This window comes from Macrotis lagotis, chromosome 5, assembly GCF_037893015.1.
Source record: "Macrotis lagotis isolate mMagLag1 chromosome 5, bilby.v1.9.chrom.fasta, whole genome shotgun sequence".
In the NCBI taxonomy this organism is placed as follows: domain Eukaryota; kingdom Metazoa; phylum Chordata; class Mammalia; order Peramelemorphia; family Peramelidae; genus Macrotis; species Macrotis lagotis.
Genome location: NC_133662.1, coordinates 267,478,286 through 267,490,874, shown reverse-complemented (window position 1 = coordinate 267,490,874; position 12,589 = coordinate 267,478,286). Strand labels below are relative to the sequence as shown.

At 40.2% G+C, this 12,589-nt stretch overlaps 1 long non-coding RNA gene across 1 annotated transcript in view; it reads right to left on the bottom strand.

The window, feature by feature from the left end:
* Positions 1–5,540: 5,540 nt before the first annotated feature.
* LOC141490220 (uncharacterized) overlaps positions 5,541–12,589 on the bottom strand; it is a 45,579-nt gene continuing 38,530 nt past the window's right edge. Inside the window, exon 2 of the long non-coding RNA XR_012469096.1 lies at positions 5,541–5,855. This is a non-coding gene — a long non-coding RNA (uncharacterized LOC141490220). The remainder of the gene's footprint in view (positions 5,856–12,589) is intronic.

Sequence of the window (12,589 nt, the reverse complement as noted above, 5' to 3'; positions counted from 1 at the left end):
CAATAGTATAAAGATTAGAAGGAAAGCAGAAAGTTGGGAAACAATTTTTATAGTCAATATTTCTGATAAAGGACTCATTGTAAAAAACAGAGAGAGAGAGAACTGTGTCAAATTTCTAAGAATCAAGTCATTCCCCAATTGATGAATGGTCAATGAATATGCACAGGCAGTATTCAGATGAAGAAATTAAAGTTATCCATAGTCATATGAAAAAAGCTCTAAGACACTGTAAGTTAAGAGAAATTCAGATTAAAACAGCTGTGAGGTAGTACCTCACAGCTATCAGATTGGCTAAAATGACAGAAAAGGGAAATGATAAATGTTAGAAGGGTTATGGAAAAACTGGGTCATTAAGGCACTGTTGGTAGAGTTGTTAACTGATCCTGTCATTCTGGAGAGCAATCTGGAACTGTGCCCAAAGGACTATAAAACTATGCAAATACTTTAATCCAGCAATACCACTACTAGGTCTGTATTCCAAAGAGATCATTTAAAAAGCAGTTTAAAAACCTTTTTTTCATTACAGATCTTTTTTTTCGTTATTTTTCCCTCTTTCTTTTTTCCATTGAGTATTTTTGTACAAAATGAATGTTGGAATATGTTTTTCATAGTTATGATTTTATCAGTCATAAACATATACAATCACTGTCTCAGGGCAAAGGAGGGCAGGAAGTAAGGGTAAGAAGAATGGAATATAGAATTCAAAACTTTAAATAGAAACATTTTAAAAGTGGGAAAAAGACAACATTTGTACTTGGAAAAAAGACAATATTTGTACTTCTGTTTTTGCTACATCTTCTTAGGAAATATAATTTTTAAAACTTAATAACATTAATTATTTAATTAATTAATTAATTAATATTGAAGATAAGTCAATCTGGTTAAATTAAAACTGAGCTGCTAGGTGGTACATTGAATAAAGTGCCAGGCTTTGAGCCAGGCTGAATTCAAATCTGGCCCCAGACACTCACTAGCTATGTGACCCTGGGCAATTCATTTGCCTTCTACCTGCCTCAGTTTCCTTGATCATAAAATGGGAATAATAATAGAACCGACTTCCTAAGGGTTGTTGTGGGGTTCAAAACAGAGATTTGTGAAAAGGTTAAGTGTAATATTAAACCCAGAAAAATTGCTTAAAAACTGCTTCCTTGCTTCCTTCCTTCTTCAATCCATCCTCACACAGATTCTAAAGTAAAATTGCTAAAGCCAAGGTCTGACCATGTCCCTCCTCTGCTCAAGAAATTCCAGTGATAGAAGATAGCCAGATAATATTGAAGTTGAAGTCAGGGAGTTGGAATTGAGGTCAGGGAAAGCCTGAGTTCAAATCCAGCCCAATACATTGACAAAACATTTGTCCTGGAGCAAGTCACTGGGTTCTGCTTTGCCTCAGTTTCCTCATCTGTCAAATATGAATTATAGTAGCACCTACCTCTCAGTGTTATTGTAAGAATAAAATTAAATGATATTTGCACATTTAAAGCACTATATAAATGCTAGCTATTTTTATTATTAACTATAATTTATATAACATTTTATAAATATTATCTCATTTGATCCCCACAGTCTTGTGAGGGAAGTGCTTCTATTATCCCCATATTACAGATGAGGAATCTGAGACTGAGAGAGGGTTATATGACTTGCTCAGGGTCATACTCCTAATAAATGGAGTAGGATTTGAACTCAGGTCTTCCTTACCCCAACTACAACTCCATCTTCTTTGCCACCAACACAATTTGAATGCCTCCTGAAGACCCACCAAGCCCCAGTGAGTCAGTCAATCCATCAAGAAGTATTTATTAAAACTTATCATGTTCCAGGGACTGAGCATACGAAGATAAATACAAAGGAATCCTTGCCCCAAGGAATTTACTTGCTAGCAAGAGAGATAACATGTCCATAAAATGGGTCTATATTTTATACATGAATACATCATGCATATATATCCACATCTATCATGGGCATATAAACATAACATATAATATATATATATATATATGCATATATACATATATATATATGTGTGTGTATATATATATGTATGTATGTGTATATATTATATATATATATATATATATATATATATATATATATATATATATATGTTGGACTTAACCCTTTCACAAATCTCTCTTTTGATCCCCGCAACAACCCTTAGGAAGTCAGTTCCATTACTATTCCCATTTTATGGTTGAGGAAACATAGGCAGGTAGAAAGTAAATGAATTGCCCAGGGTCACATAGCTAGGGAGGGTCTGAGACCTGACAGATCACATCTTCCTTGGTCATCAGCCCTTTAAAGAAGTTATTGCTAGGGGCGGCTAGGTGGGGCAGTGGATAAAGCACAGGCCCTGGAGTCAGGAGTACCTGGCTTCAAATCCAGTCTCAGGCACTTAATAATGACCTAGCCGTGTGGCCTTGGGCAAGCCACTTAACCCCATTTGCCTTGCAAAAAAAAAAAACCTTAAAAAAACAAGAAGTTATTGCTGTCTTTTTTCTTCATCTCCTAGATTTTTCCTTTACTCCTCCACCTCTCCCCTTCTGGAACATTACCCCAGCATGTAATAAAGGATAATTTTTAACAAAGGGAAAAGAGAAAAAAGTAGCTGTCAAATGGGTCTCCTCATATTCAATTTCTCCCACCTCCAGTCTATCATCCACATAACTGTCAGAGTAATTTGCCTAAAGCATAGATGACCCCAGTTTAAGAAACTCCAGTGATTCTGGATTGGTTCAAGGATTAAAGATTATTTCCTGTTGATTCCATTCTTTGTAAATGTTGATTTTGTGTGTATTTTATAATGTACCTTATGGAATTTATGAATAAGTAAATAGACAGTTTATAGATGAATGCTTAAACTTTAACTGCTGCAATGCATGGTCAAGAAAATCTGGTGACCTTTGCTCTGTACCACTAAGCTACTAAGAGACAGAGCTGGCACTGGACCCCCAGCCTTGCAAGCTGCTAGCCCCATGGGCCACCCTTTGGTTCTTGGATTTTTTTCTTTTTTTAACTAAGAAACAGATACAGAAGTTTATTATGGAAACTCTCATGCCTTAATGATGATGATGACGTGGACAAAATGTTCTTACTCATTTTTCCTCCCCTTCCCTTTCTCACCCCTCCCACTACCTCTTCTCCCTCCACTTCCCTCCTCTGCCCTTCCAACTCTTCTCTCCTCCTCTCCTTCCCCTTCCCTCTCCCCTTCCCTCTGTTTTCTCCTTACTTCCTTTGAATCTGAGGATTTGCCAATTAATCTTTACAGGAAGTCAAGGTGTGACATTTTCCCTGACTCTCTCATGGACTCAGAGAACTAGTGAAAAGACTATCAGACTTTCAGAATAAAAATTGACCATCCCCTGTGGTTAAAGTAAAGTCATAATCAGGGAGGGCTGCTGATGGATTAGAAATAAGGACTCACATCTCACCCACTATGCTTAACCACCTCCCTCTCCAACATCTCTATGGAGAATAACAATCTTGTCAGCAGAAACTCTGTCCTCTCCTCCAGGACACCTCAACTGGCAGCTGCATCCCCCAAATCCACCAACCCATGCATAATTTTTGCCAGTTCATCCTGACCACTTCCTTCTTACATTCACACAGAGCAAAACAAACAAAGCCAAGTTTTTTCCCATCTAACTTCTTCTTCTCTCTCTCTCTCTCTCTCTCTCTCTCTCTCTCTCTCTCTCTCTCTCTCTCTCTCTCTCTCTCTCCCTCCCTCCCTCCCTCTCTCCCTCTCTCCCTCTCTCCCTCTCTCCCTCTCCCTCCCGCTCCCTCTCTCAGATTCCTTTACATCCTTTAAGTCAACCTCTTCCTTGGAGAATATTCCTCTTTTATCATCTAAAAGAATTCTCTCCTTCCTCCAGTTTTTCTCCTGTGCTTTGTCTGGATCTCTCTGTCTCCTCCATCACACCAGATCTTTCATTATAGTGTGAAGATGCCAGATCCCACTGAGTTAGATGTAAGCTCCCTGAGGGAAGGACTCTCTTCTAGCTTTATCTTTATATCCCAGAACCAAGCAAAAGGGATCAGATGGCAGAATCTCAGCTCTTCTGTGTCCACAGTGGGCACATGATACATAAATATTCTGAAAATGGAAGAGATCATGGAGCAAGCACTGAAACATTACTAAGTACTGGCCTTTGTTCTAACCCCTGGAGGAATGACAACACCGTAGATAACTGGGTCCAAGATGTAGAGGGAATAGATGGAGGATAGCCTGAGGGAAGGAGGCACTATAGGCTGAAGTCAGGAAAAGCCTCCTATAGAGGTCCCCATAGACTCCCTTGTGAAACCAGAACTTTTAAGAAGCAAGAGATGAAAAGGCAAAACATTCTCTGCACCAAGGACAGAGGCAGGAGTTGGAAGTCCTGGATTTGAATGGAGCCTCAGGTGTCTAAGTACTCTGTGCCCCTGGGTAAACGACTTCACCTCGGTGAGCCTTGGTTTACTCATCTATAAAATGGGGGTGATTACAGTACCTACAGTATAGACATGTCAGCTAGGATTACTATTGATGTTGGTTTCTACTCATGGGAGAGAAGTCATAAGTCACTCAAGGTTCATGAGTGCAAATCTCTTGCCTTTGAGGACAGTTTATGTTGCTGCCTCCATTGGAAAGAAGTGGAACCTTCCAAACCCTTCTCAGGCCCAAGCAGCCATACTCTAGTTTAAAAAAAAATAGACACCATTCATCCCAATGATGCCCAAAAAGAACCAGCCAAGCCAAGGCTGAGTCCATCTCTTTAGGTCCAACAAGAGGTCTTCAGTAAAAACCAGGATCACCATGCAATAGAGTTTCCACACCAAGCAAAGCATTTAGAAATAACAAATCCTAGAGAGATGGAGTAGTCAACAGACTGGTGAATTTGGAACTGGGAAGGTCTGAGTTCAAATCGTGCCTTTGTCACCCTAGGCAAGTAATTGAACCTCCCTCACTGTTTTCTCATCTGAAAAATGAAGGAATTTGGTCTCTAATGGACCTTCTAGGTCAAAATATGTTCCCATGATCCTTTTGGATATACTTGGATTGCTAGCATTCCCCCCCCCCCCCATCTGCTGACTAGAGCACATCCCCATGTAGAGCTAAGCTTATATCCTGGTTATTTCTAAGGGAAACCAGCTCAGCTGGGAAGTCTTAGAGCCATGGAATTGCACAGTGGTGCCTTGGGACTCTCTGATGGCAGAGGAGATAGGATGCTGCATCAGAATACAAACAGAGATATCATCTACTTTGATTCTTGCTATCTCATTGATGTCTCTTATCTGACTTCTGATACTGTCTCTCATCACTCTGTCTCTGTGTATGTGTCTCATTCTCTATTTCTCTTTGTCTCTGTTTTCAATCTGTTTCTCCATTTCCATCTCTCTCTCTCTCTCTGTTCCCCCACTTTTTTCTGTCACTCTTTCTGTCTCTGTCTCTCTCCTCTCTCTCTCTCTCTCTCTCTCTCTCTCTCTCTCTCTCTCTCTCTCTCTCACACACACACACACACACACACACACACACACACACACACATATACACACATGCACACACACACTTTCTGGCATATTAGCCACTCCATCTGGGAGAATTTGTTAACTTCCCCCCTAAAAGCCAGCACATGTTTTGGCCTAGGTGAACTTGAGAGTGGCTCTCCAAACCCTGGCTCCCACAGCTGCCTTATGTTTCTTTCCTGGGTATAGACAATGCCAATCATGCCCTGGATGTTTCCAGTCGGAAGGTGCCATTGTGAGCTCAGGCGTTCAAAGGTTCCAGGGTTTCTTCACTTGATTCAGGTGCAACAGAACAGACCCTCCCGACCATTAGTATCATGCTTCTTGCAGAAAAACCAAGAGTCAGAGGAAAATAATCCCTGCCAAAGAAGGAAAGAGAGCAACATTAGACCAAAGGTGACATGCTGACTCAGTGGCCCTCTAATGTGATTCATACTTTGCTATTTTAAGTTTCAGTCTTCCAGGAGAATATAATAATAGTTCTAAGTCACTGCTGCTTGTTTAAGTTTTTGCCAATGCATCTTTACAAGTCTTGTGGGGTTTTTTTTTACCATTTCTTTCATGTAGAGGGAATAGATAGCTGTCCCATACCCAACTGAATATTGAGTAGATTTCTTCTAAATATTCCTTTGTGGTGGTGGGGGGGGGGGAAGATTTAAATAAACCAAGCCTAAGTTGTAAATGATTTTGGGCTCTGGGCTAGGGGTGCTGAAAGTCAAAGTTCAAGAAAAAGAGCCCACATTTGTTCAGAACCCAGTCTCTCCCTAGGACTAAACCCAGTCTATCTCTGCCTGGGTCCAAAGAAGAGAGAAGTCCCTTAGTGAGACAGTCCCCCAATCCCTATAATGGTTAGCTGTTGTTGTATGTTTTTGCTCAAATGGTCCAAAGGTAACAAGTCCCAAGCTTCAGAAGGCAGCCTTCACCACCCATGAGAAAATGCAAAAGCTGACAACTCTACCTGCTTTCTGTCTCCAACTAATGCAATTATTTCTTCCCTTAGGAGACTTGTCACTCCCTCCACATACATATTGAGCAGATCTCTGTGTCCCATCATTTCCAGGCACCTCAGATCATCTTTGAATATTCTATCTGTCATCTCCATCATACCAGCCAGTTCACACTCCCTAAGGTCCTCATTGTTGCTTTTCCATATGGCCCCATTTGCAACTACTTACCACTCTGGTAGAGGACCCTGTATTTATTGGGGAGTGGTGCTTCAAGCCTGAGTTCAGGAGGATCTGTAATCCTTAAGGAAAATGAGGCAGGAGCCTCTACCCACTTGTAAAGTTTATAAAAACCCACAGTTAGTCTTTTTTTAAAAACAGTGATCCTGCAGGGCATAAGGGCTCCTTGGAAAATTTTTACAGGGATCTTTAAGGGAGGAGAGAAAGTAACAAATGCTATATATCAATATGAATCTATCCATCTCTCCCGATTCCATCAGTGTGAGCTTTTCTCTATATTTTCTCTTTAGACATCATTTCACAAGTCCTCTTTTGTTTAGAAGGTGGCCTAGAGTAATTCTGATAAAAAAAAAAAACAAATTAAAAAGCCACCCTTTAGTCAAAGGGTGACTCTGAACTTTGCTAGACTGGACACGATTCATCTTAAGATCTGTATTCCAAGCCTTTGAAGATGCAACATTATCTCCATATTGGCAAGGTTTTCTATAGGAAGATCTTGATGGAAAAGAAGCAATCATTTATTAAGAATTTACAAAGGCGATGAAAAAGGGTAAAAACATCACTTGTACAAAAATATTCATAGCAGCCCTGTTTGTAGTGGCAAAGAAGTGGAAATTAAGTAAATGTTCTTCAATTGGGGAACAGCTTAACAAACTGTGGTATATGTACATCATGGAACACTATTGTGTGTTCCCATCACATGTAGGATGGCAATTCAGGGAAACCTGGAAAGATTTGCATGAATTGATGCTGAGCGAGATGAGCAGAACCAGAAAAACACTGTACACACTAACAGCAACATGGGGGTGATGTTCAACCTTGATGGACTTGCTCATTCCATCAGTGCAACAACCAGGGACAATTCTGGGATGTCTGCAATGGAAAATACCATCTGGGGCAGCTAGGTTGTGCATTGGATAGAGCACCAGCCCTGGAGTCAGGAGGACCTGACTTCAAATCCAGCCTCAGACACTTAATAATTACCTAGCTGTGTGACCTTGGGCAAGTCACTTAACCCCATTGCCTTGCAAAATCCTAAAAAAAAAAAAAAAAAAGAAAAAGAAAATACCCTATCCAGAGAAAGAATTACGGACTTTGAACAAAGACCAAAGACTATTACTGTCAAATTAGGGGGGTGAAAGTGTTATATTATTATGTAATTTTACTATCTCATACTTTATGTTTCTTCCTTAAGGATATGATTTCTCTCTCATTATATTCAACTGAGATCAATGTATATAACATGGAACCAATGTAAACACTAACAGATTGCCTTCTGTGGGGGGAAAATGTAAAACTCAAATTAAATAAACTCTTTCTTTAAAAAAAAGAAATACAAAGGCAAAAATAAAGGATTCCCTTCCCGAGAGAACTTACATTCTTGTAGGGGGACACACTATGTATAAAGTCCTGTCTCTGCCAACCATCTCCAAGAAACATTACTAGAAAAATCAAAGATAAAGAGGAAACTCACTTCCCTTGCCCTTGAATTACTTGAATGCATTCTGTTTCCATGGTGTTTTCCCATCCCCACCCCCAGCCCAGCTTGGCAAGAATGGGGGGCTAAGTTGGAGTTGTGTTCCCAGAGTAAATCCTCTTTCTGCACTGCAGACAAGGCTCTGCAAAATGCTGTCTTTGAACTCCAAAGAGCCTTAGCTATACATAAATATGTTGTTCATATAACAAAAAAGGACTCCTTTTCTTGGGAACTTGACAAAAGGGGAAAGCAAGGTAACATATACTCTTTGAAAACATAGCCATTTGTTGTGGTTTTTTCACCTGGGTAGATTATTTAATACCACGGTGTTTCACAATTTAATTAAACAAGTGTTCTTAACCATGATGGGGGAGGGGAGAGAGAAAGAAGAAGAAGAAAATAGCTAACATTTATAATATTTCATAGTTTGCACAGCTCATTACTAACATTAGCTGATTCAGTTTTCATGCCATTGAATGAATGATTGAAAAAGAATTTTTAATTATTTACTATGTGCCAAGTCATATTTACTATGCCAAATATGGGCATGGGGGGATATAAAAAGATAGACAGTCCCTCCACTTGAGAAATGTCCATTAAAATAAAAAGACTGGATAAATATATAGATGGGAGTGGTAGCTAGTGAAGGGAGCTTGGGTCTGGCAAGTCACGGGTATGATGAACTGAGATATAAGGCAATGCACTGGCATACCCTTTCTAGAATTAATGGAGCCTCTGATTTGATTACCAAAACTAAAGCAAGTGATGGATAGTGGATGTAACAGAGGGAGTGACCCATCAATCGGACTGGATCTCAGGAGGGGAGCTCCAAAGATGAGTAGATTCCTTTCTCTGGGGTCTGATATCCTGGGTTCTGCAAGTCCAGGGTATTCAAGGTCAAGATCTACATAGAACATAGAAGTATAGGTTTATATAGGGAGAAGTGGGTCTAGTGTGGGCAGGAAGAAAATGAGGTGGCTTGGGTGAAAGGTGAAGGTGAAACTATAACCCAGGGGCTACAGCTTTCTCATTTTACAGATGAGAAAAGTGAGATCTGGGAGGTGAGGGGGAAATTTCAAGCCAATCTTAAAATGATTTGTAGTGTGAAAAAAGGGACAGTAACTTGGACCATGACACACACGCAGAAGAATCCCTTGTAGGATTATTATTTAACCACTAGATGCTGATGTTAACCCCTTCCCTGATCTGAGGAACTAGGTCCTGCTTTGAAAGTTTGCATATGTCCAAGTAATAAGTATTAGGTTTTCTATAGTTCTCAGAGAAATATTGACCTCTGCTCCTCAGCTTGGTTTGCTCCCTTTAGGGAAAGCACTGATTCTTTGGCAATGTTTCTGGATTTGTGAATTTTGTTGAATCAAAAGTCAGCTCTGAAGACTCCACCCACTAGAGAATCCCAACCTCCTTCTTGACCTGGCATGTTTCGATGAAATCTAGAAACCTTGTCCTGTTATAATGGAGCTGGCCCAAAACTAAACATTTCCAAGAATTCCCAACTTGAATATAAGCAGCAAAAGTCACCCTAGGACATTCAGTTCATGCAGTCATCATAACTAGTCATCAACCAAAGATGTGGTAATTCTGAATACAGGATTTCAGCTCAACTGGAGTGAGAAGCCCATTTCTAGTATGAATAGAGTCTCATAATGATTGGTCCTGTCACAATTCCTCCATCTCTCATCACTTGCTAGGACTGCTGACTACTTCTGCCTTCAGTCAGCTTCATGGATCCAAATGAGAGATTTCAGAAGTCGTCCTTGGCAATGTCATCCTACCATTGTTGTATGCCGGTGAAATCTGGACAGTATACCAGCAGCATGGCAGGAAAGTGAATAGCTTCTGTTTTTCATTCAAAGTGTGTCCTTCATTTCAAAGAGGACCAATGACTTCAGGAAGGGGATGTCTCGACTTGCAGGTGAATTGGCTTTAAGTGGGGCAGGGTTGTGCAATGTCACCAATGTCACTTTTTCTACAGAGTCATCTGGGTCTAGTGGCAATATATGGATCAGGACCACTGGAAACGACCCTGGATGCAGTGGAAGACCTTGACCTTTTTAAGCTAAGGACTTTCCTGAGTCTCAGTTTGTCTGAGGCAAGGCCTATTCACTGATTGAGATTAAGTTAAAAATGAGGCAAAAAATGGCCTCTTTTACCAGTCAGAAGAAAAATCAATTTAGAAAGGCAAGCCTCTCTGGCCAAAAATAGAAACAATTGTTATTTACACTTGCTCTGAGACATCAAAACCCAATAAATGATTATGTGAAACTTGGACTGGATTATTCAATCAGTGAGAACTAGAGTGATTTGGGTTTAAGGCATGGCTACAGTTTCGTTTGAATTCCAATGGACTTTATCAAAGCTTGGACTTCCAATGCCATATTCCAAAAATCTCATAAATGAAACTACATAGGACTATTTTATGGAGAACACACATAAATTAGATATTCACATGGAAGTCAGAAGCATTAATACAAGAATATTCTTGAGGTCTCCTTGAAGAACATTGAAATGAATTGTGAGATACTAGACACATTGGCACAAGACTATCCAGCATAATGTGCCTGCATCAAAGAAAATGCCATAATCCATGGGCAAAGCGGATGAAAGTAGCTCAAAAGAAACATGAGATATGCAAATTTAGATGTTCCAAAATTCATATGGACTCTTTGTGCCTGGCCTATGGTGAACACTTCCAAGTTCATATAGATTTGATAAGGCGCAGTTGAACACACTGTACCCTGACACCAAAAGCATGATGTCATTTTGGTCCTTTTCAAGAATGGAGACCAATACCCAGATGTGGCATCTCTCTTTCCAGCTGCAAGTATAGAATCCCCCCTTCAACTGTCTCCTTTAGCACTTCATTCTTGATTTCTAGACCCAAATCCATAACTCCTCTGCTGAGGGAAAGAGAATGAAGGACTGAGCAAATCCATTACACACCAAGATGCATTACTGTAAGATCCTAGATTGAGACTGGAAGAGACTTTGGAAGTTATCTAGTCCAGCCTCACCATTTAGCAGATGAAGAAGCTGCAAAGCAGCGGGGGAAGGTAACTTGCCCAGGGTCATAAGTGGTAGTGCTAGGAAATGAACCCACATCCTTTGACACTAAGTCTGGTGCTTCTTCCACCGCACCAAGCTGACTGAATTGATAAGCAGACTGTTTCCTCAGAAATCATTCCCAAATAAAAACAGACATAAAAAGAACAGCTTTCCTTGGCAAAAAAAACTCTCAGTAACATCTTCTGTCTTCGTGAAACAAGCTTTTCTTGGATTCTCTTTCACAGCAATTAAGACTTCAAGCAGCTCTGTTCATTGTGACCTAACCCTCAAGTCTATTAACCATCTTTGGCAGGATTTTCTCAGCCACCCACCCTGGATACTTTTCATGCTTTGTTTTGTTAACATCGGTGTTTCCATATTGGTCACTTTGGAAAATTCCTTATAACTCACAAACCATATCTATACGGGCTATCTTATCGAACTATACTTTGTTTTATGCACCCAAACTTGACCCTCCTTTCTCAATTGTCTATTTTCCTTGTGTAATGTGGATTGATAGGGAAGTCCTTGATTACCTTGATGGGGAATGAGTTTTTGGAAGTTTTTGATGGGTTTTCCCATGTGAGCTACAGGCGTACACATGCATGGTTGTCATGTATAAAGGACAGAGAATTCCTCATTTGTTTTCAATGACTAGGGTTGCAATCAAAGTCATTGACTGACTGGAATGCAAGAGGATGACTTTTGTTATTGGTGTGTCTCTTTGTACCAGCTTATAAAGGAGATCTCACCATCCTCGGAACCATTTTTACCCTTCTTCCCCTTTCCCCTAGTTCAGAACAAAGACTTGAGAGCAACAAGAAACAATCTGGTTTGGGAGAAGGGGGAGAGGGAAGGAAAAAGAAGGAAGGACCCTCTTTCCTAGACAGGACAAACCTATACCTGTTCAGTTTTTTTCCCCTATGAAAGCAATGCTCCATGTAGAAGTAGCAGAACTTGGGAGTTACATATGCCCACCCACAGAATTCTGAACACAAGTAAATGGACTTCTCTTTTTAGTTCCTGAAAATAGACATTCTTGATCCAATAGATGGCAATGTGCATGACATTAATAGAGTTCCAGTAGAAGCATGTGGCAGAGACAGATATGGGCACAACCTCATAGTCTGAGAGGGCAGGTATGTTCCTATAACTTAGCATCTTGTATGTAGGAGGTAAGATTGTGATTCCTAAGGTAGTAATAGCCGAATCTAGACTTCAGGTCAGAGACTGGAATCTCCTATGCAACATCAGTCTTGGGGATTGCCTCATGGGAGAACTCAAGCTTGAGAGAGTCTAAATTTCAGGACTAGAATGTCAGACTTACTAGACGAAGATTACCTTTAGTTCTCAACAGAATCTAGACATT